A 25070-nucleotide genomic window follows, 5' to 3' on the forward strand; every position below is an offset into this window, starting at 1 on the left:
ACATGTCAACCGGAATGGAAAAAGCTATAATTACAGCAATCAGCGGCAGAGTCGACGCCACAATACAAACTGCGGTCCTGCTTACACCCCGCAGAGGGTTCACACCCAGAGTGGAAGATAGGGACCGCCATGATGGATGGACCAGTGCTTTCCAGGCCACTGGTCATCATCATTTGCCACCTCCCATTTCCTGCTTCATGCTGACCTCTTCCTGCCCCCATCAGCCCCAGGATGGATCCAGACATCCAGTCGCACGGACTGGGATGAGGGGGTAGATTAATGTGGGTAAACACTCCAGGAATTGTCACTTTTCTCCAGGCTACTTAAGTGCAAAGAAAATAAGAGCAATCAGAATAATAATACAGTTTTATGTTCTCACAACAGAGATAAAGCACATAGGCATAAGGTTAGAGCAGGACAGCTCAGGGTAGGTAAACACTGCAAGAATTAAACCGACAGAAGCAATTTATGAGCCAAGATTAAGAAAGCTGTGTATTAAAAACTAAGTACTCCCTTGCTGTTAGTCATATGGATTGATTAATTTATACTTATCCGAATGATCGACAATATAAAAAGGGTTATAATTCTTAATAAACCATTTCTAGTCTAATCTGAAGTCAATTATTCTACAGGAAAAAGGCTTTTCACAAGTGGGAAACAATTAGGAACTCTGACAATCCTTCCAGGAGTTGAACTCTGCCAAATCAACCCAAGACGGACAAACTACAAAAAATCCAAAAGCTCCATCTCAGACTCTACATGCCTCAGTTAGGTTGTTGAGTGCTGACATAATGACAGGGCAGTTAAATAAAAGACTGAATAAGGATGGCTTGTTTGTCAAAGTTAGGGGAAAAGACACTTCTCTCCAAAAAGAACAGCATGGCAGCATGAGATGTCTGTGGGACAGATGAGACAGATAAGACCAAACTAGAGATTTTTAGGCATACAATGCAAACATCTGATACCAGTTGTCAAGCACAGTGGTGGGGGTATGATGCAGGTATCATTCCCAGAGCCCAATGTTCTTAGGTCTCACCACTTTTAGTCATTTTACATTTCACAAAGGCTTTGCTTTCATGAACAACCTTAACCTTCAACACAAGGTGGATCATCTTAAACTATTTACCCACTTGAATCCAGTTTAACAGACCTTTGTACCAATGTTCCAATCAGACTGTACCCAGATGCTGTGCAGACTGGTGCAGGCTTTGCCAAACTAGGAATCAGTGGTGAAATCTGGGAAACACAATCAGACAGTGTTTCCTCAGAGAGAGGTTGTTCTGGACTGCTATGTGCTGATTGGGCACCTTGCAATCACTGAGTCTATGAACAAAAGCATTTTGGAGTCAAATGTGAGTCCACCTGTCCAACAGCTGAAGCTTGGCCCATTCCAAGAGAACAATTATCCCAAAGACAGCAGGAAATCAACAACAGAATGGCTAAAACAGAAAATAATCAAAGTGTTGCAATGGGCCAGTCAAAGTCCTGACCTCAACTTGAGCTTTGGTGGGACCTTGAAAGAGCTGTGCACACATTTTGAGGAACTGAAGCAATGAAAAAGACTTCTAAACACAGACAGAAAACAACTACTGAGAGTTACAGCTGCAAAAAGTGTCTCTAAAAGCTGCTAGATCATTGGGTGTACTTAATTTTTCACACGCAGCTCTGCTATTTTGGTTTTATCTTTGTTTAACCTCTTAAGCCCAGTGGGCTAGGCCATGCCCATTTTTGGCAGTCTATAAAACTAGTTAAAACTCCACCAATTTTATTTTCTTAACTATATTGCAAGAGGAGGCTTTATTCTTTACCAAACAATTCCCCAAATGAGTTTTGCACAAATGCATTTTAGTTTTATAGCAATTTAAACACAGGCAATGACATTTTAAGCTCCCTAATACATTGCTGACTCTGTAAACAAAACGGTACAAAAAGCACCGTTCTCTTTGCAGCACCCCCACATGTCTCATATCATAACAAACTAGAGACACTCACCTTTCTAACAAGGCATAACTTGTCTTTCTAGCACCTTCTCTAGCAATGTAATTTGCTTGCACATTACAGAGTGCTAGTTGCGGTCCGGCGGCTGCTAGCTTGCGCACCACTCTGTTAGCTTCCAGTTATGTTTGCAACTTTACATTTTGATGACACACAGAGTAAATATCATAACCAAATGCTATGTCATATGCAGAAGGACTCATACAATGGAAATCAGTACTTTTATTTGACCAGCTTCCCTTTTATTTCCTTTTTATGAGATGGACAACACATTTGGGAAAGCTTTGGAACCCTTTGCCTGACTGCCATTTCCACCTGGCACATTGCACTCTAAAACCTCTGTTGAACATACAGGGGTTGGACAATAAAACTGAAACACCTGGTTTTAGACCACAATAATTTATTAGTATGGTGTAGGACCTCCTTTTGCGGCCAATAAAACGTCAATTCGTCTTGGGAATGACATATACAAGTCCTGCACAGTGGTCAGAGGGATTTTAAGCCATTCTTCTTGCAGGATAGTGGCCAGGTCACTACGTGATACTGGTGGAGGAAAACGTTTCCTGACTCGCTCCTCCAAAACACCCCAAAGTGGCTCAATAATAGTTAGATCTGGTGACTGTGCAGGCCATGGGAGATGTTCAACTTCACTTTCATGTTCATCAAACCAATCTTTCACCAGTCTTGCCGTGTGTATTAGTGCATTGTCATCCTGATACACGGCACCGCCTTCAGGATACAATGTTTGAACCATTGGATGCACATGGTCCTCAAGAATGGTTCGGTAGTCCTTGGCAGTGACGCGCCCATCTAGCACAAGTATTGGGCCAAGGGAATGCCATGATATGGCAGCCCAAACCATCACTGATCCACCCCCATGCTTCACTCTGGGCATGCAACAGTCTGGGTGGTACGCTTCTTTGGGGTTTCTCCACACCGTAACTCTCTTGGATGTGGGGAAAACAGTAAAGGTGGACTCATCAGAGAACAATACATGTTTCACATTGTCCACAGCCCAAGATTTGCGCTCCTTGCACCATTGAAACCGACGTTTGGCATTGGCATGAGTGACCAAAGGTTTGGCTATAGCAGCCCGGCCGTGTATATTGACCCTGTGGAGCTCCCGACGGACAGTTCTGGTGGAAACAGGAGAGTTGAGGTGCACATTTAATTCTGCCGTGATTTGGGCAGCCATGGTTTTGTGTTTTTTGGATACAATCCGGGTTAGCACCCGAACATCCCTTTCAGACAACTTCCTCTTGCGTCCACAGTTAATCCTGTTGGATGTGGTTCGTCCTTCTTGGTGGTATGCTGACATTACCCTGGATACCGTGGCTCTAAATACATCACAAAGACTTGCTGTCTTGGTTACAGATGCGCCAGCAAGACGTGCACCAACAATTTGTCCTCTTTTGAACTCTGGTATGTCACCCATAATGTTGTGTGCATTTCAATATTTTGAGCAAAACTGTGCTCTTACCCTGCTAATTGAACCTTCACACTCTGCTCTTACTGGTGCAATGTGCAATCAATGAAGACTGGCTACCAGGCTGGTCCAATTTAGCCATGAAACCTCCCACACTAAAATGACAGGTGTTTAGGTTTCATTGTCCAACCGCTGTATATGCTTCAACCTATTACGTCCACATTTGTTGCAGTTACAGTGAAGATGTGGATGATGGCAACCTGGGGGGTTCTCCTAGAAATTCCAAAGGATTTTCATTGTGTTTGCAATGTTCATTTAGAAAAAACCTTTGGCGAGCCTCAAAAATGTTTATTTTGTCTTAATCAGACATAGTAACAGTTGATATTGAAAAATATTCGTTTATGTCTTACCTTTACACAGGTACCAAAAGTTTGCATGTAGACCCTATAACTGAGGAGCTATACTTGACTATTTAAGGTATGTAATTTCAGGCGGTCATTGCTCTAAAACCGCTTAGGGCTTCACAGGTTAATAAACATTAGAAGTTTAATCTAATGTGATTGCTGAGGTCTTTCCGCCCTGGCATTGTGTTAACATGCTTCAGATCACCCGACCTGGCTGCTACTTTCTCTCTGTGGAAACAGCAAAGGTGTACTTACTTTTTCCACAGTTTTACAATAATAGTTTCAACCTTATCTCTGCTGAGCCTGCTGCCCCTGCGACCCGGTCCCGGATAAGCGGAAGACGACGAGTACGACGAGTACGAGTTTCAACCTTGTTTAATAATTTACATCAGAGTGGAATTCATGTTGTTTTTGTATGTTTCAGGTTAGTTATAAGATAAGTTTTTTCAGCCCTGAAATTTAAAACCCTGGAACTAAAAGGGGTGTACTTTCTTTTGACCTTGGAAGCTGATTAAGAACAGCAACACTATTCATTTTTAAAGATCTAAACACGTCTTTAAAGTTACATTTAAATATTTAACTTGGATTAATTACTCCTATCACTTCACGCTGGCTGTTATTGTTTGCCTGAAGGTCCCAGGACCACAAAGCCTCAGTGTGGGATTGATACCATTATTATTATTATTACTGCGGCTTCAACACAACATGGATCTGCTCCATATTTGTCTGGTTTTAAGGACTGACAAGAAAAACACCAACCCAGAATGATTCTGATATTCATTTCTGTTAGGACGAATCCTCCAGGCTGTAATCTATCAAAGTCACCATTTGTTTCCTTGGAAAAATGAAACAGGAGCTCGTAACTCAATGTTGAGGCCTCCCCATGAACCCTGCACAAGAGTAGCTGCAAAAATGGCTCATAATCTACGTAATTACAGTTATTTAAGCTCCTCTGACCACCTTTTACTGGGAATACCTGGACTGGCTGCTAATGTTTCATACTGGGAAGCTCTCCTCCATCCAGCCAGCGTTCCTCTCGTGTGATTTGTGTACACGGCCTCTGCTGTTGTTTCGGGCAGCGGTCCAAAGCCACTCTAACAAGGTATGTGGCTCTGGCAGGAAGAATAAACAGCCACCTCGCTGCATTCTCCCACGTCTCTTTGACGCTCGTCTCTGCTTCTCTGCAAATCCAAAGAAAAGCGTATATAAAACACTGCACTTTGGGGGAAAATCAGAGGCCGGCTGAATGCCTAAAAAAGGTTATGAGTGTGGATCCCGGGCCGATTCAGACAGACCACATCGCTGGAAAAAATGCAGATGCATGTTGACTAAGGTATTTGGACTGCAAAATTACTGAACTCAGCATCTGCGTCTGATTGCCCACTTTTTCCATAAAGGCTTCAGCTGAAGTGATGCAGAAATGGCGGAGCATCCTGTTCCCATGACATCCTGCAGACTGACCTTGTTTAAAAGCAACAGAGTGATGTCTAAACAGAAAAATAAGCAACACCCATTTGAAACAAACATGCTTTTGCTCTGATCTCAAAGCTGCTGTTAAGACCAACACGAGGAGGTGCTTCACCAGCGCCTCAGGGCTCAATGTTGCTTATTTCCTTACATTTTCTGCCTGAGCAGCCAGTTCTTCTTGTAAAGTGGTCTTCATCAGTCGTCCTCCATAAGAGTGTCTGGAATAAAATACCATCTCCAGGAGATAAACAGTAATATTAGAGGGATTTCAACCACAAACGGCCTGGGTAATGTCAGTCCAAAGATTTCTAAACAGATTTGATCAAGGACTTTGACTAGGCCACTCCAAAACCTTGAGTTAGATTTTCAAGCCATTCAGAGGTGGACTTGCTAGGCTGCTTCAGATCATTGTCCTGCTGCATAACCCAAGTGTCCTTGAGCTTAAGATCAGGAACTGATGGTCAGACATTCTCCTTCAGGATGTTCTGCTAGAGAACATCAAATATGGTGAGTTGTCCAGGTCCTGAAGCAGCAAAGCAGCCCCAGACCATCACACTATCACCACTATGTTTGGCAATTATATTTTCACATCGGTCCAGGTTGGTTTGGATAGTTTTTTTTCCTTTTATATATTAAATCAACATTTAGAAAAAAAAATTTTGTTTTACTCAGGTTGTCTAAAATTAGTTTGATGATCTCAAGCGTTTGTAGGTGAAACATGCTCTTACACCCCTGTATATTGTGCAGTGTGAACAAGTGATACCTAAAGCTTTTATGTTATATGGGTGAATTATATCCATTCCATGGCCGCTTTTTAGCACAGTGCAGAAGTGGAGAAATATTTCCTCTAATGTCTTAATCCCACAAACAGAATCATTTATCCTTAGATTTTACCACAGTTGTTTACATTAACAACCTGTTTTTGTATTTTTCTTTGCCATTATATTTTAGAGCAAGGGTGTCAACCCCCAGCCCTCGAGCTCTTTGCTTCATCATAACTGAATCAAATAATTAGTTCATCAACAGAACTCAGGAGGCAGTTCAGCCTTTTAATTCAGGTGTGTTGGACCAGGGATGCATCTTAAGGTTGGAAGACATTGACCATTGAGGACTGGAGCTGGACACCCCTATTTTAGAGGACTCCATATTTTTAAACAATTTGCTTTTTGTGCCACTAGATGTCACTGTTATGAAAATGTTACATTTAAATATCTTTAGATGAAATGTAATTTATGTTGCTTTAATATAAATAGAACTTTTTTATGTGAATCAAATATTTACATAGATTGGAAGGAAGGGTGGATGGACTGTGGCTAAGTGGGTAGAGTAGTCATCTTGCAATTTAAAAGATGTTGGTTTGATTCCAGCTCCTTCCTGTCACATGTCCATGTGCCCCTGGGCAAGGCACTAAACACCAAGTTGTCTACCGATCTGTTTTTATGGGTGAGTGAAGCGCTTTGAGTGGTAGGTATGAATGGAAAAACACTAGATAAATTCAGAGCTGCTGTAGTCTGGTGTTAGAGCTGCAATCGTCTCAGGTCCTCCGCGAGTGCAGCATCTCTTTTGGCCATCATGGTGTTGCTGGATTTGTATTTGGTGAGGTGCTGGACTCTTGCTATCATTAATGAATAGATGGATACAAATTTGGACAGCTAAGTGGGGAATGGAGTCTAGAAATAGAAATATTTTTTCCAGAGTTGGAAAACACTTAAATTCCAGACTTTTCCGACCAGTGCAGCAACTCCTTGGATGTAAAGCAAAGAAATAAGAGCATAAAACAAGGCCAAATAAAAAGATCAAGTTTAAATCAGATGAAATCTGAACAATATTTACAGCAGGAAATTATCAGCGATTTGGTCAGAATGATCCATGTGAACCTTCACAACCTCCTGTGACTGAAAGCAGCTGCGTGGGTTGCTGCTCTACCTCTCCATCCTGAGGAGCGGTTCCTCCTGAAGGTGATTCGGTCCGACATCAATAAATTAACTCCTGAAGACACTATTTCTTGTTTGGACAGCACAGAGGAGACAAATGGTCGTCAACGCGTTGCATGACAAAGTGCAGGCTTCATCCGGGCTGCAGTCATACCTCTGCGTTGGCACCTTAAGAGGTGGTGACTGAAAGCCTGACAAATCAGCGCTGACACATCAACCTCCACCTGGCCCCCGCTTCCTCTCCCCTCGCTCCCGTCAACGTCAGCGGACAATCTCGGAGCTGACGGGTAACGGCCTGCGGCGCTGCGGTCAGGGCCGACACTTTGCTGTCGAAAATGCCAAACACACCCCAGCTCCTGTTCTGTTGTGAAAAGGATGTAAAGGTTCATGTCTCACCTGGTTAAACAAAGCTTGGAGAGACATTGTAAGGGATATTTTTGCTTAAAAAGAATAAGACATCTCGAGAAGACTCTTGTTGTCACTTATTATTAGAAATTTGACACCGTTTCCAAAAAGCCTGCTGCTCCTGACATTCTGTTGACTATACATCATGTGACAGCAAGTCTATTTGTGTCACAGCAGGTTGGAGGGGAAAAATGTCAGAAATGAGCATGTCTTTAACTCCTCCATGCATCTGCTGAACAAAAAGCAGGAAGCTTCTTCTGATGAGGAGCTCCGTGCAAAAAGGTCAGACTGAGGAAATGTACGGGTTTTTTTAATCCGATCAAGATACTTAACACTTCATCCGTCGTGTCAAATCTATCCATCAGTAAGATGAAACTGGAAGGAGACGTTACTGTGATCCTGAGAGAGCCAGTACACACCTAAAACTTACAAATTCTTTCTTTCTAGACATTTTAGGCTTTAAAGCTGTTTTAAAACATAAAACAGCAAAGATTCCTATTGCACATTTTCTAACCCAGACAGGCCGGAAATAATTTATAAATTCCCCTAAATATTTTTACGGTAAATATAAGTGCTGAAGATTTTTAAATGTCCTAATATCTACTGCAGGGGTGTCCAAGCCCTGACCTCAAGTGCTGCTATCCAGCAACTTCTAGACGCCTCCCTGCTCCGACACACACAAATCCAATGAATGGCTCATTACCAGGCCTCTGCAGAGCTGAATGACCGCTGACGAGGGATTTCCGCCATTTTATTCAGGTGTGTTAGAGAAGGCATGCATCTAAAAGCTGGATGGTAGCTGTTGAGGACTCAACTTACTGGATTCAACAACACCAAAAACTATGGCCAGGTCCAAGGTACTAAATGTAAACCCAAGATGGAGAATCTTAGATTTCATAAGTAGGGAAAGTCTTTTGTAGCCATTTCCAAATAACTTCAGATTCCACGATCTTCATTCCTAATTACTGTACACAGGCATAAGTTATTCAGATGAGTAAACACTGTGCCAAAGTCTAGAATAAGACCCAAAGAAGACACCCTTGCACCAAAACCGACCCCTTCCATCGCCACTGAAAGTTACAGCTGCCCACACGAACAAGTAAAATGCTTAGATTGAGTTTGAGCTTTTTGGCCACAGAAACAAGAAGTATGGAGGAGTTGAAGTGAAGCTTTCAAACTTCAAAACACTGTAATAACCACCAAGCAAGGTGGTGTGAGCATCCTGCTGTGGGGCTGTTTTTGCTGCAAGTAGTACTGGTCCACTGGATGAAGTAGTGAACATACGTAACTTCACCTTTAGTTAATATCTAGGTGGTGTAAACCTAGATGAGGTTGGGTGATCCAAGCTTCTGGAATGGCCTTCCAAACCCCGACCTTAATCCTATTGACAGAATGTAGACTATCCTTCAAAGCCAGGATCGTCCAACAAATTTAAATGACCTTTGCCAAAAACCGTGTTCAAATATCCAGTTAGAATCTAGCCAAAAGATTGTTAATGGTGACAAAAAAAACAAGCGTTTGAGGTGCATCGAGCACGTTAAACAGGAGAAAAGGATCAAGACGGTCAAGAAGAGGAAACTGGTGAAACACTGTCCACGGTGAAGCCATTTTTAAATGGACTGAGAGAACACCAACCAAGAAAGAAAACCCCACTCTACTTAAAACGCCAACGCTTTCTGTTTGGAGGAGTCAAGGTGATGCTTTCAAACCAAAAACCTCAATTTTAACACCTAGATAGCAAAAACTCAAACATTTCAAAGATTCTAATCAAGAGAGCAATCAAACGTCTAGCCAGAATGATGCCGGTAACTTGCTGAAGTCACAAGAAAGTCTGACTGTGGGTTAATGAGGGTGTGCATATATTCGAGTCTGTGGCCAGTTTGGACCCACAGTTAATTCAAACCTGTGCATCACTTGATTTTTTTTGCATGTCAAGATAACAGACTCTCCTCAGATGTGGATCTGCTCTGGAAGCTGTCACTTCGTGAAGCATGTTCAAACATCAGAAACTCAAACATTTTTCCCCAGCGTTCCCACTACGGCAGGATAAAAAAACAAGGTGTGCAGGCTAATATGAAGATGCAAAGCAATCATGGAGCAGCATATGGAAAGAGACGTAAAAAGCTAAAAGCCTTTCATAAACCCCCTAACAGATCCCACTCATTGTTCTCCAGATGCCAGTTAACGGAGCCAATTGAGAATTTAAGCATTTCAGAACAACAAGAAGGTATTTAACACCAGCTTTCGACACACACACACCCTGATTCAGATATTGTTCCTCCTTTGATGAAATGTTCTTCAAAGCACGCCTCTTAACGTCGGTGGATCATCCGGCTTGGCCCACTTGTTTTCAGATCCTTAATTTTATACTTTTTGTTGCAGCTCCTCATTTGCGTTCCGAGGTGTTTTACCTTTAGGAAAAGAAACATCGGGATTTATTAACAAGAAGATTACAAAAAAGGATTCCTCTTCCCGGGAGACTAAAAAGAACAACATAAAGAAAGAAAAAACTAACGGTACGTATTAATGCATGCCCTTTGATGTCTGGTTTGCAGAGTCCTGTATGCACTATTAGCAATTTAACTGAAACGTCACATTTGTTAAAACCAGATCGCACGTCTGAGACGGGAGGTTGAGAGAAGACCGACTCGGGTTTCTGCAGAGCTGCAAACCAGAAGAGGCCAATTAGAAATGTTTTCTGAAATGGAGCAGAAAAGTGTGTGTGCTGTGGGATCATAAATTCACATCACACAATAGCTTAGCTCCCTCTAGTGGACAAAACCTGCTCTACTTCCAATCTCAGACTGAAAACATCTGAATGTAAGTGGAAAACTCTTAGGGATTTGTTTTTGAATGAAATGTCCACAAAATAAAATAATGTGTGTTGCTAACATCTTCTCAAAGTTCTATACAAAAAATGTAAATTTTGAAAAACCATCAATTATTTTTAATTTGGCCAGATTTCCTACTACAAAAACATGAGATTCTCAAATAAAAGAGGAAAATTTTCATTAGATTTTAAAAAAAAATGTGTGGCTTTAACATAAAAAGACTAAAATGTATAAAATTATATTTGCTCTACTATTAAAAAAACTAGAAATATTTTTCTTGTGTGATTGTGTTAAAAGCAGAAGTAAAAGCTTTAAAACGAAAACTAAAATCTGTTAAATTAGTAATTTTTTTATATTTAATTTCATATCTTTACATTCTTCACATTTTTATTCCAATTAGGAATAGAAAATATTTTTTTAAATAAAAACAAATGTCAAAAAAGGTCAAAATCTGCCCAGAAATGTCAGTAAGCTGCTCCAAATCCCTCACAAACTGGATCTAATAATAACCCTGCATGCTTGGAGGCAAAAAGTAAGTAGCACTTGAATGGAAACACACAGGGCCGTGTTCACTGACTAATATCTGGCAATTAATCACTTGATTAATACGCCTTTAAACACACAAAGTGGCAGTGACAAATTCTGCTCGCACGCCTTCACGATCCCCCCCGAAAACGATAATTGTCCAATGAACATCCCATTTGTCAGCGAGGCTTCCAGTTCGGTTGTTTGTACCTTGGCTCTGAGGTCAGGCAGGCGGCTGCGTGTTGCTCCATGTATCTGAATCTTTAACGTTTCACACCAGTAAGACCAGTGGCTGCAGCACGGCGTGCACCATAATTAAAGAAAGATGTAAAAGTTGCATCAGATGGGCCAAAAGGAAGTAAATGAGCTTTGAAGTGTTTTTGTTTTGGTTCTTGTGCTGAATTATTAAAAAGGCGCTGACTGTTTTCTTGTTTTTCAACCATAAACCAATTCTACTTTTTTAATCAGGCTTGTCACAGCCAATCATGCTGCATGACGTCATGAAACGGCAATCTCATCCAAGATCTCATGCAAGATTAAATCAATGTGAGCGTAAAGTTAGAACCGACTACAAAACGAGCATTTTATCCATCACAGATTATTAGCTGGATCCTCAATCAGACAATCATTTGGTTAGGCGGCTCCAAAAAAACATAAGAAACATGTTGTGAATATAAATGACCCAAAAACAAATCCATAATTAAGGATTAATGCTCCAGCTATAGAAAGTGGGCACTTCATTTTGAAGGGGCTGACACTGACGCTGATAAAAGTTGAAATAGTAATCAATTGACTTGTATCTTAAGTAATGAAGACCCCAGAAAACCAGGTGATTTTACTGTGTTTACTTTTATAAGCTAAAGTTGGAAGATTATGATACTATATTTCAGTAATATCTTTAGATGTCCAAATTCTCTACAAATAGAACTGAGAAACTAGGCTGGTTCTAGAGTCAAGTGTGGCCGTCACCCAGTGGATTGTCTTCAGCGCGACGTGTGGACATGAAGGGCCAGGCGGCACGGCGGCCCTGAGTGGAGCTCTGGGAACTATAGTGGGGGGGGGGGGGGGGGGGGGGGGGAGGAAGCTGCAGCGCCCGTGCTCCCCTGGCACTGCTCCTCAACAACATCACACAGAGATAAAACAAAGCAGAGGGCAGCATGCAAAAACAAGCTCTGCAAAGCAGCTAAAAAATATTGAAATATATTCTAAGTACTCACATGGTTACATGTACATGGATGCACACAGACCCACCCACCAAAGAAGGTACATCTTCTAGAGATCACAACAGCAGATGAATGGTAAAGTTATCCTGGTAATCCAACATTAGCTTCAAAATGCATTAAATACATACATTAGCCTCTTTATGTTAAGATTAGACTGATTATTCTTACATTAGCTTGATAATATTTACCTTAACTTGAATACCTAAAAGTTAGACAACTAATGCTGACAAGGGCAATGTCAAAATATTTTGTTTTAAAAAAAAAAAAAAAATTACCAGAAGTATTTCACAACTAAGGTAAAAACAAATAAGCATATTAAAGGGCTGGCCTGCTTATTTAAACATTATCATCCTAAGGTTATTGTTAGCATCCTGATGTGAAAACGTTTGCCAGCCAATGCTTAAGGCTCACCTGCTAAAGAAATATCAGCCTACTATAGCTAACACTATCTTGATAATACTCAGATTAGGTTGCTGATGTTAAAGACATTAGCTTCATAATGCTTATATTTTCTTGTGGATGTTAAAGATAATGCTAACATTAGCAGGTTAATCTGCTAACACAAATATTAGCCTGGTAATTTTAACATAGCAATGATATGCTCACATTAGGATGCTGGTGTTAAAGATAGTCAGCCATTGCTAAAACTAGCTGTACATAACCTACACCCTAGCCAACAGGTGCCAACATGAGCAAACATTAGCTTACAAATGATTATGTTAGCCTATTGATATTAACATTAGCCTGCTAATGTACTTCAGGAGTATATTTTCAGTGATGTGACTCCAAGCTTCCCCAGATGATGAAACGTCTTACTTTATCACTAAGACAGAGCCCAGCCAACCCATGGAGGAAAGTAATTTCAGCACAGTATCTCACCCTTTTAGTAGCGATCTCATAATTTTAGGTGAGTGTTAGAACAGACAGACCCATAATTCGAGAGCTTCCGCCTTTCAATGCAGTTCATCCTTCACTGTGACAGATCATAAATACGCCCTCATTACTGCAAACTAAGCCCAAACCCATCTATTCATCTCCATGGTATCTTGATATCACTCTCCTGAACAAGACGACAAGATGCTTAAACTCCCATTATTGACACATAATGTGACCCACAGACCAGAAGGATCTCTCTAGTGCGCACCAAACGTCGTGGCTTGAAGACACCAACAGAACCACATCATCAAATGCAAAGATGAGACTCTGAGATTCCTAAACCAGACACATTCCTCTCCACTTTGCCCAATGATCCTGCCCATAAACACCACAAACATAGTTGCTGATGAGATAGCCCATAAGAGCAACCCTGGCACCCTGTTCAAACCTTCTCCAAATTGTGGACAATCTTATCTTCAGAATCCCTTTGCAACCATACAAGGACAAAGCTCTGTGATAATAATAATAATAATAGATTTTATAATATATAATAATAATAATAAAAACAAGGACATTAAAATATAGATAAAATACACAAGTAAAAGTCTTGAGCAGGACAAAGCATTTAAAGGCCATTGGATAAAGAGGAAGGTTTTAAGGCCTGTTTTAAAATGTGTCGGGGTCTGTGGACCCCTCAGATGTCGAGGTAAATTGTTCCACAGCCGAGGGGGAGGAAAAGACAGGAAAAGGCCAGATCTCCCATGGTGTGGAATTGAGTCCTGGGAAGGTGCAGAAGGTAAGTTTTGGAAGAACGGAGAACGTGAGGGACAGTGAGGGATGAGAAGGTCTTTTAAAAAAGTGCCTGCATGATAATGCAGAAGGTAAGCAGAAGTAGAATCGCGATATGTTCATGTTTTCACACTCTCATTAGGATCCTGGCAGCGCAATTCTGAATGTACTGTAATCTCTGTATGCTCCTGCCCAGAATACCAATGAGACGTGTTGCAATAGTCAAGTCTGGAGAAGAGGCATGGACAAGCCTTTCAGCATAGCAATGAAATGAGACCCCATAGTTGCTGACAATGCGGCAGTGGTACCATGTACACAATCAAAAGAGGTCCCAGAATTAATCCTTGAGGCACACCATAGGAGAAAGAATGACTCAGCGATATGGCACGCCTAATGGAGACAAATTCAGATCTGTCCATCAAGTAAGATCGGAACCACTCCAGGGCAGTGCCAGTGTGTCCTACAAGATGCAACAGCTTGCCCAAAACGCCACACTGCGCTTTCTAACAACTTATTATCAAAGAGATTTAGTAATAACAATCCCTAATAAACCAATCCAGCCCTGTCACCTGCAGGGAACATCTTCCAAACCACCTGATTCTTAATGCTGGAGAAAAGAAAATACCGCACGCAGGAAAGTTCAGCAAAACAACACAATATGTGTTTTTCCACTAAACAAAAGCTGTCAATTTAAGGCCGTGGAAGTCTGCTGAAAGACTTATTACTTTAAAACAGAGGCCTACAGTGTTCTTCGTATCCTATCTATTGTTTTTCTATAAATATGACTGGCAGTGAAAAGACCTACAATCAGTCAACAATTAGTCTGAAAAACCTGAAATCATTCTCACCCGACACAGTGTATCTCCAACCATCTTGATGGTCTTCTTATCCAGTAAATAAGATTTCCAACAATTACTAACACTTACACTTAGATGACTGATAATGTCTTCCAAGAAGCAAACAAATTGAATTTGTTTCTACTCCTGTCAAAGGAATCAACTTCCAGTAACGAGAGTGAATCAAAGAAAAGGGGGACATTTTGCAAGCCATATAATTTTTTTACCCAAACATTTCGTCTAATGATATTGTAATAAGACGCCTTGCTATAGAGTGGGAATGGAAAACGTAATTACATGCATTAGTTTATCTGAGCGCTCGTACCGTCGCAGATCCATCAGTTTTTCAGAGCTCATCTGGAAGCCCATGCATCACTGTCAGGAGATGTTTGACAGGAGGTGGTGGGAGGGTGGAGTTGTGTGTGTGTGTGGGGGGGGGGACGTGTTCATTTGTTAGCTTCGTTTAAAAGATGGCGCCTCAGATTCACTTATACCCAGATGGAGCAGAGCGGTTATGACAGCACCATTACGAAACCACACATAAAACAGAAAGAAGGTTTGAGACGGAGCATTCGGCGCTTTGGCAACTTCATCAGCTTTTTGCATTAAGGTGATTACAGTCAATGAGGAGAGCCCAAGTCGTGTTGTGTTTATTAATGATGAGATGATGGTGCGGTAACTGTTTTTTTACCTGGACGCTTGTAGCCAAACATACCTGAGGATCAAAGGGAGAAAAAACTACAGAAATATTCACTTTATGGCAAACCTATCTCTAAAGGTTTTTACAGAAGGGAAAAAACAGCCTGGGAATGTTTTTCTGCTCTAATTTAATTCACTTTGCATCCATGTTTAAAGCACCATGTAAATGACTTCCTCACAATTTGAGTTCATCATTCCTCTTGCACAATTTTTAAAGTTCATGCAAAGTTCACCACAGGCTTGAATGCATATCAATCTATAATCTGAACTTTGCTCAGGGATAACATCATTTGCATCACATAGTGAGCTTTATTTTAGCTGGAGATCAACGTTTAGATAAAAACTGATTGCAAGTCTATGGCCTGGGTCATATTTTATAAAATGTACGGTAATTTTGTTCTTTTAATACGTTTATTTTACATCTATTCTTATTTTTAGTGCAAAGATTGTCTCTTCTTTAATGAGTTTTATGATTTTTAGGTCTACATATCTAGTAAGGCTGTTCAATGTTCACCTTTAGAAATAACTTTCAGCAATCATCCCTTGTATGACTTATATTTTCAACATTGCAAGAGTTCATGTTTGTACACATTTGTTAGGGTAAATCTCAGCTTTCCAACAGATGGATGATGAATTAGTATTTTGGTATCAAGCAAGTTTAAAACCAAACTAGAAACCAGGTCAAAGAAAATCAATAAACCTGTTTTTAAAAGCCAAAATCAAGATGAAAAATGGGACAAATGATGGTCCACAAAAAGACTAAAACCAGCCTGAGGCTACGTAGCAGCCAGGAAGCTTCGGTTCCCGGACAGAGGGCCTCACATTCGACTCTATAACAACTAGTATACAGAGGAGTTCATGGCCAACTCAGTGACAAGTGGATGCATACAGAAAGCTTTTTAAATCCTGAACGTGATTATGAGATTCAGTGTTTTAGGTGGAAACATTTGAGGCAGCAACAGTTTTGATATTCCAGTTTGAGTTAGATTTTTATGGAAATTCCTGGCAGCTTCAGAGCTGTTATTTCTTTTAGCTGATTAAATGATCGAGTTGTTGTTGTTTTAATATCTTTTCCAATAATAACCTGAGGGGACTACATCTGTTGCCATCACACAAGCTTGCGCTTTGCATTGACAAACTGAATTCTCAAACCTGAATAGACTCATGGATCAACATTTAGCTCATCATGGGATACTTAAAAGCTTCCAAAAAACAGGACAAATCAAATCATACTATAATGTATCCACTCACATCCTAAAATTAGGCCTTTAAAGGAAGATTACAAAAAATTGGAAGAATTTATTTTAAAACTATCAAGATTTAAGGAGCTTTGCTGATAATTCTGCTGGAGATTAAGCTAAACTGATATATAATATTCAGTTTATTCGATTCATTACTCCCAGGCCAGTAGCTGTAATCTCAGAGGAGCACTCAGAATATGAATAAGAACAAATGCTGACGAGCTGCATTTCCCAATAGATCCGGGAATACTGAAAGTTCTCCACTCGTGATACAGTAAGAGAGCTTTTTGTTGTTGCCACGAAGGATGCTACACTTTCACCACTGGCATCTAATCCTTACAAATCATCCAGATACTATCTTGATTATTTATTCAGTCAGATAAAGTTCTAAGCTTTTCCTTTATCCACTAGTGTTGTTAGGCCCAGGCATTGCAGACTTAAGTCCCGATTCTCAGGACAGAAGAGATACTACACAGCTCCTATCCAATCATGAATTAGGCTAATCTCAAAACAACATCAGTTAGGTCTAAACTGTGACCAAGATGGGACACAATTTCCCTGTATTTTATATAAGCAGAATGCAGTTTTCAGCTCAGCTATATCACTGTTATTTCACGTTTTTCTGCTGGCTCAAACAGTTGCAGGTCATTCCAGCAAATAAGAGATTTAGCTTCGACTGAAGTGGTCCCTTTATCGAGCTGAAGCCAGCCTTAATTGTAAAACCTTTATTTAGCTCAGCATCAAAGAAAACAACGTACAGTTCTGGTCAGTTTCAGCTTAATCATTAAAGGCATGAATGTATAAAGAATTTTAAGCTTTGGATCAAATTATACATTTAGTCTCAAATGTACAGATACACCCAGAGCCCTAAGCAGAATTTAATTTGGGGGCTCACCTCCAGTTAAGTCCACCCAACGAACATATAGATAAGGGGCCAATAAGGGTTTGAAATGGGTTAAATAATGGGTCCAATAAGAGATTGTCCCAGAGTAACATTATGACCCAATGTGAACTGCTTGTGTCGGTTTGAGGTGAAAAATGGGACCTATATGAGACTAATATTGTTTTTAACAAATTTTTTTAATCCCCATATGAGATCCAGGTAAGACTACAAAGCTAATTATGGTGATATGCATGGTGTTAAGTCAGGCCGAGCAGGCCCCAGAAGTGGAGCACATTTTGAGCCCAGGCCCAGCTATCTCTCATTCAATCTAGGAAATTCCCTTATAAGCCAGACATACAAACCAAGCCAGTATTTACATACAGAGCCCGTATGGGTAGGATATAGGTGGAGAAATGAGCCCCACTTGGAATTGTTCATGGGTTACATAACGATGGTAGGGCCCAGATGCTAACCTAACAGCTTGGGTAAACCACGTATGAATAAAGCAAAGTGTAAATCCATCTTTCTGAAAAATGGTCTTTGTTTATTTTCAATATGTTTCTGGTAACTCTGGATGGAGATTTTTTTTTATTTCAGGTTAGTTTTTTTGGTAACATGGGCAACCATAATGAGTCACATCATCTAAATCTGGCATTATAAAAATCCTACCCCTTCCAGAAACACAAACCTACCGATACCGACATATAAAAAAATGACTAACATCAGCCAATACAGATGGTAATGCAGATAAATCAAGCATTCCTTCTTAGAAGACAAGTCAAATATTCACGCAAAAGCAAGAAAAGTACTGGAAACAATATAAGGCTCTTGGTTAGTGAACCGTATAGGTCAGTCCACCCTTCCAACTCTCACAACAAGATTTGTTCTCATTCGTAGTACCTACCAACAGCAGACCTTAGAGTAAAGATTTTAAAATGAAAGTTCAAATTTTCAGGCTGCTTATTTCTTCGCCACGGCCCCCCTTGCTCGGCCAAATTTGCCACAGTCTGATAATCCGTAATCATGTCCAGATAACGCTACTGTAACTTTCCTGCCCTTCAAAAATACTTTGCCCCCAGTCGCACAAATTCATAAACTTCTGCCTGAAAACTACACAAGCATTTCCTTGAAATATAAGCTCCTTAATTAAACCTCCGCTCCAGTACACAACACAGGTCACTACTTGGACATTTAACTAAAGCAATCCATCCTTACCTAAACAATTAGCTGCTGAGCACACTGTTCCTAATTAATAATTGAGTAACCCCAATAAAAAAGTTGCGTAATTGATGATACAATTAACGGGGAGAAGTTTTTTTTACTGTAAATTGTCCTTTTAAAAGAGTGCAGGGCTTGTGTGGTGCTACAGGACACCAGTGCATTCCTCAGTGGCCGTCTCTAAACTCTTAATGGACATTAAACATGGAGCTGAAGAAATACATGAGCACAATTGGGTTAGCAGGCACTTACAGGGCAGAAGGCTTGCCCCATACATTTGCCTAACAACACATAAATGTCACAAAATTACATGTCATTATTGAACAGATCATATGGATTCCACTTATTGTTGCCTAATGGCCTCTTTTTTAAAAAAGAAATGTGGTTTAAGGATAATGCAGAGGAGGACGCTGGGCTGTCTTGTCCATCCTTCCAGGGAAAAGAAGAATCTTCTTTATTCGGTTACATTTCAAACCTCAATTTCCGCTTGCGGTCGGCTCGTTAAGGCTGACGGCCATTAATGACAGACACTGAGGCTTCATGTCCAAGCAGAGAGCGTCTGAGGAGGAAAAAGTGGGAGCAAAACGCCCTCTGCTGGCTTAGAGGTGGAAGTCATTAAATCAAATCAAAAAATGTCAACCTGGTCTGTTCCTATCACCAGAATACTTGCTTCAATCCCAGCTCAGGATGTCTCCCTTATTTGCTGATTTAATCAGCCGGTTTAAAGAGTTTACAGTTGGTAGCAGAGCTAGAAAAACATTGGGATGCTGCCCTGCTGTTCCAGACTGCATGACACCGGGTAGATTCGGGCAGTCTTCACCTGAATAGTGAAAGTCTGTGCAAATGTCTGGTAAGTGAGAAAGATCCAGAACCGTTCTAACACCTATAAAGATATGTTTGCATTGTCTCCCGCATGGCTGCCAGACTGGAAAGATCACACTGAGAGTTGCTAACAAGGTGAGTTGGACTGAACCAGCTCAGATGTAAAGGAGGGTGGGACTAAAATGTTGCAGTTGGTTCTAGTTTAATTTTTTAGTTTTCAGGTTAAAAAGAAGTGCAATAAGAATAAACAGAGACTTTATAAATACGTCAGACCTTATACTTGACACAATACACATAAAATGTTCCAAACTTATTTTATCGAAAAACAATTTACAATACCCATGAAATAATACAAACCTGTTTTAACTGCACATGATGTAGTGCTTTCAGCTATAAATGAAATAGTTTAGAGTATTGCAGTTCTTTTAGTCTTTAATTTTTCACATTTTAAAACCAAACAAAACCTGCACAACAGGTTAGACGAGTAGATAAGATCGGTGAATATGACCGGTAGATAAGATTGCACACGTTTCACACGTAAGTATCGGCCAATCACCAATTACCCCTACTACATGATGTTAATAAAAGTACTTACTGCATATGTTTAATATATTTTAATGTAATTTAAAGTCATTTTATAAAGTCTTGATGATTTAAGTTGGGGACTTAAAGAGGACGCCTGCCGGACTTTTAAGACTGCGTACGCGGTGTCACACAATAAACTGCTCGACGGTAAAAAGTCTTTACATAAAACAGTTTTTTTATGTGACACAGTGCTCCGAGCAGAGGAGGTGATAGCGTAGCATAATCAGCCGGATGGTGAACACGTAAATACTCTATTAAGTTTGTCGTCTTTAAAACCTTTTCTGGCACTATACTTCTGCACAAGTAGCACGTGCTTTAGTTACATCCTGTAGTTCACCTCTTTAATCTGGTTTAAAGCCAAGATAATCCCAAAACAGACGACATTGTATGTTTTTGATAACTAGTTCCTCCCTTTTTGGACATTTGTTCTAAATTGGCAAATCAGTCCGTGGCAGTTTACAATGCCCTGCCCACAAAGAAGTAAAATCTTCACCTGCGTAAATATATCGCCATCGTCATTTGTTGGACTGATGAATATCGTTGGAAAAATGTTACATAGCTCCCAACCTTCGTCAGGATTATTTTTCTTATTTTCTCCACTGTGTGTTTTATGAGAGCATCAATAAATAAAAAAATACGATTAGATTAAATGTAGTTAATGTGTCCAGTTTAGGGATGAAAATCACACTTCTTTATGTAACACGAAGACACGTGTTTTTCATGTGCAGTTTTTGTAGAGCTATGGTTGCTGCCAAACAGTCACCTAAAAAAGACTGCAAAGTTAAAAAATGTATTTGTTTTATTGTTATGACAATAAATATGATAAAATAACATGAAACAACTTTAAGACCATATCACACATTCCTATTTCAGTCAGTGCTATTTTATTCCAGTGGAAGATTTCGGTGTTATGATCCAATAAATTTAATTAAGATTTCTTAGCGCAGTCGCTCAGCAACCAATATATTAACTTGAGACGGAGTCATCTCCTTCTGCTGTTAAACATTTGTCCAGAGAACATAAAACATGCCATTCCTAGAAATGGGAACTACATCCAATTGAAATGGAAATTGTGTTGCATTTAATTTTTTGGCAGCTGCTCCTGCGTGATTCACAAAAGGCCGGTAGAAGGCTAATTGTTCAAAATAATTTGTGTAAATGACTAAGCAAGAGATAACAGAATTACATCTGCACTTGTTTGGCACGGGTTCAGCAGTGACGGCCTCGACAGGCAGCTGCACAGAGACGGCTTCCTTGCCAAAAATTAAAAGCCACAAAACATTAATTAATGGACTTTTTGTTACATTAATCTGCACCAAAAAGGTTTATGGGGAGCAAGATTGAGGGGGGGGGGGGCTGTTAGAGATCAGAGCACAGAGGTAGGCGGTGTGCATAATTAGAATAAATTATTTTCATTAAACATTTTTAAGACGTCCCCCCCCCAACCTTTTTTTAAGTGGGTAAAGTAAAATTAAAATTTAAAGGAGGAAAGTTGGTGTCGGTGGCAGCTTTTTGGCAGCCTTATTAATCAGTACCCTGTTAAAGTCAAAGCATGTTTGGCCTTTGTTGGCTGAACAGCTTCCAGGTCAAGTAACTCCGGACTTCTGCATCTGGCTGCAGAGCCAAAAGGAATGTCGGAGTATCAATCACCTAAGCTCCGGACCCGCTGCTACCGTTCTCTCTGAACTGATGGAGCGGCCCTTACTTTGCACTTGTCAATTTGGAGCTTTATCTACACGCGCGAAGCTAATGAGCCATCTCAAATTCCTGATGGCCGCGATGTAAATGATCCTGAGTAGCTCTCTGTCTTCTGTCAGGAGGAAGAGGGCCGAGAAGAGAAAGAGGAGAGGAGCTGGAGGCTCCAACACTTTGACAGTCAGGCCCTAATGGCCAAACAAAAGGAACCAAACGGTCAATGTTGAAGACATCCTGCAAGTAGTTAGTGCTCGACGCTGCCGTCGATTTGTCTTAGTTTGATGAGTCAAACTAAAACAAATCTGCAGTAAATTTAATCACTTTGCACTTTTATGGTTTTTCATTCTAAATTATACACTTGAAAAAAGTCGAATAATGAACATCTTACCTTGGACATCTTCGCTTCAAACCAAAAGAAAAGAAAATGTCTCACCTAAAGATTTTTCCAACGCTGTGGCAGGAGTTGCAAGGTGGAAGTCATGACAAAAATGGAAAAAGGACGAAGGAAGGTGCGCAGTATTAATAAATGTACTTCAACGGTGTAGCACTGGCACCCTGAATAATTCAGAAGGGGTCAAATCTCTTGTTATAAGAGGAAATACACTCATCAAGTTAAACATGGAATAGTCAAAGGGACAATTTCAATCAGAATTATAGTCAGGAAACACTTATTTATCAATAAAAACTCATTTATGTAACTACTGAGAATTTATTATAAGATATAAAGTCTATTTTTATGGTCTTCAACCTTCTGGTTTGACAATAAACAGTAACATCTGCTGCCTTTTAGAGTTCCTGATCTGTGGAAATAATAGACTTCCAAACAATTTATGCACATAATCTAAATGAGATACTGAGGAAAACAGAAAACCGAGAACAATTAGGAGAGGCAAAAGAAGGAAAATCTTCTGTGAGCATCTGAATTTACTTGAGCTACAGCTTTACTGGTGCCTAAAGCTCACTGAAACCTGAAATCACCTTTTCCAATCAACCTGAGAAGATACATTCCTACAACTAAACATTATTCAAACTCCAATTTCCCACAAACATACAAAGAACATAAACACCCTCAAAAGACGCCGATTCCTCATCCGCTTCTTTTTCCTGCCATCAGTTCAAGGGATATTATTAGCATAAATTACAGTCGTAACTCGTGCTGGGAGGCAGATAAAAATGCACGTTTGGGTATCCATTTAGCTCCGCAAACCTCCTCATTGCTTCCAGTTCACGATCAGCCATCCCATAGAACTATTTTATGCCTGACTGGACTGATGCACGACAACAAGAATAGGGGAACATTTCTTTAATCCATGTTTTCTCCTCCCTAAAGAGAAAACCAATGACACCAGTCCTTGTTTCTTCTTCATTGGGAGAAAAGAAACTAATGCCTGGACAAAGCAGGACTTACTTGCGCTCTTTTCATGATTTTAGGAGAACAGGGGGTCTCAAATGTACTCTAGCTTCATGAAATCATCACCTTCACATTCAGACAGAGCAGGGATCCAACTGTCACGGGCTGGGTCTGGGTTTTTATGGTAGTTCTCTTTTAACAGAGAAGAAATAAGAGGTTTGTACATCTCAGGAGGACTTTAGTACAGAACCTCTCCACTGCCACATGGTAACTCAAACCTAGCTATAATGTCCTTGACGTGTGCTTTGTAAAGATTCAGGTTGGAATCAGAAATATAAAATTGGGTTTGTTGTGTTGGGCCAATAAGGAATCTGTCAGAAGTTTGTCTCTGGACATCAATATTCAACAAAAATAAGAACAGAAAACAAAAATCATCTTCATAATTAAATCATTCATTTCTTCTAACCTTCCCAACACCTGATGTAGTACTTTTACTCACACCTATTTATAAGTATTATTTTATTTTGTTTTACTTTACCTTATTTTATTTTTTGCCATTTTTATTTCTAAGTTGATTTATTTACTTTTGCAATTTCTTTAATTTTCATTTTTATTTCCTATTTATTTTATTTGTATTCATTTGCTAAATTTTTTATATTTAGATGGACGGACGGGGGGGATGGATGCTATTCTTTCCTCATCTACAGAGCATTATTTAAATATTATAATGAATTTTAGGTTCTGTTCATGGATTTCATACCTTCTTTAGGAGTCGTGTAAAGTATCTCAACTGATACTAAAAGTACGTTAGTTGGTATTTCTTGCACACGGGTAAATTTGGGATGACCCAGCAGAAAGTAAACTGAGCTGCCAGTAGCTCCAGTCGGAAGAAGCCCTCATTAGAATGAGACTATATTAACAAAGTAAAACGTGTTAGACAAAGTGCTTCCTATCCATCGTGTCAGACACTAGATACGGTCACTTTTAACAGACCTAAAAATGTTTGTGAAGCTCAAAGCTTAGTTTGAATTCCCAAATTTATTGGTGCATCATCTCTGGATCCGTCTCTTTGCACCATCACCATTTTTCCACGACTGACACCCAGACAGCTGGTGCTACCATCTTCCTTGAGACCTCATTTTTCTTCTTCGTCTCTTATTTTGCTAATATACTGAGTATCCTCCTCCTCCTCTTCTCCTGATACATATTCGTTCTTGATTGCAGCTGCCAATTAGCCGGCAAGGCTGTGGCAGTTCATCCATCTGACTTAAAGGTTTCCCCGCCACTAATTTTGACGGTCGGGTCAAGTAGCGGAGGGGCCCATTAAGTGGAAAAATGAAGTCCTCAGTGAGTGATCATCAATGACTTCAGAGAGCTATTAATCCCTTAAAGAAATCATCTCTTTATTTTTAATGTTTGTCTTTTATGTCATCCAGCCAGCTGCTCCAACATCTCATTTATCTGAGACATAATAAACATCATGGATACAAGTTTCCTTTGTTGTTTTCCTGTTTTAACTTAATTTCTTTTTATTAGATTCTTTCCCCTCCTTTCTCATCTCTTTTCATGCCTCTTTTCCCTGCTGTCTTCATTTTTTCACCTTATATGCTCACCGGCTTCATCCTTTTCTTTCTTTGTATATCTGGTTTTAATGACATCCACAAAATGTTAAGGTTTTGACCCTTAATGCGTCTCTCTAAAGAGCTGGTGTGCCTACGGGGCTCAAACAAGTATCCAATTTCAGTCTTGAACCGGTACTTTTATGAAGTATTTTGGTTCCTAAAAACCAAGATTTTCTCATAATATTCAAAAGCGGTCTTTTTTTTAACTTCAGCAGCTTTTTTACTCACAGTCAGTGAAGCACC

The sequence above is a fragment of the Girardinichthys multiradiatus genome, chromosome 24, assembly GCF_021462225.1.
Source record: "Girardinichthys multiradiatus isolate DD_20200921_A chromosome 24, DD_fGirMul_XY1, whole genome shotgun sequence".
Taxonomy (NCBI): domain Eukaryota; kingdom Metazoa; phylum Chordata; class Actinopteri; order Cyprinodontiformes; family Goodeidae; genus Girardinichthys; species Girardinichthys multiradiatus.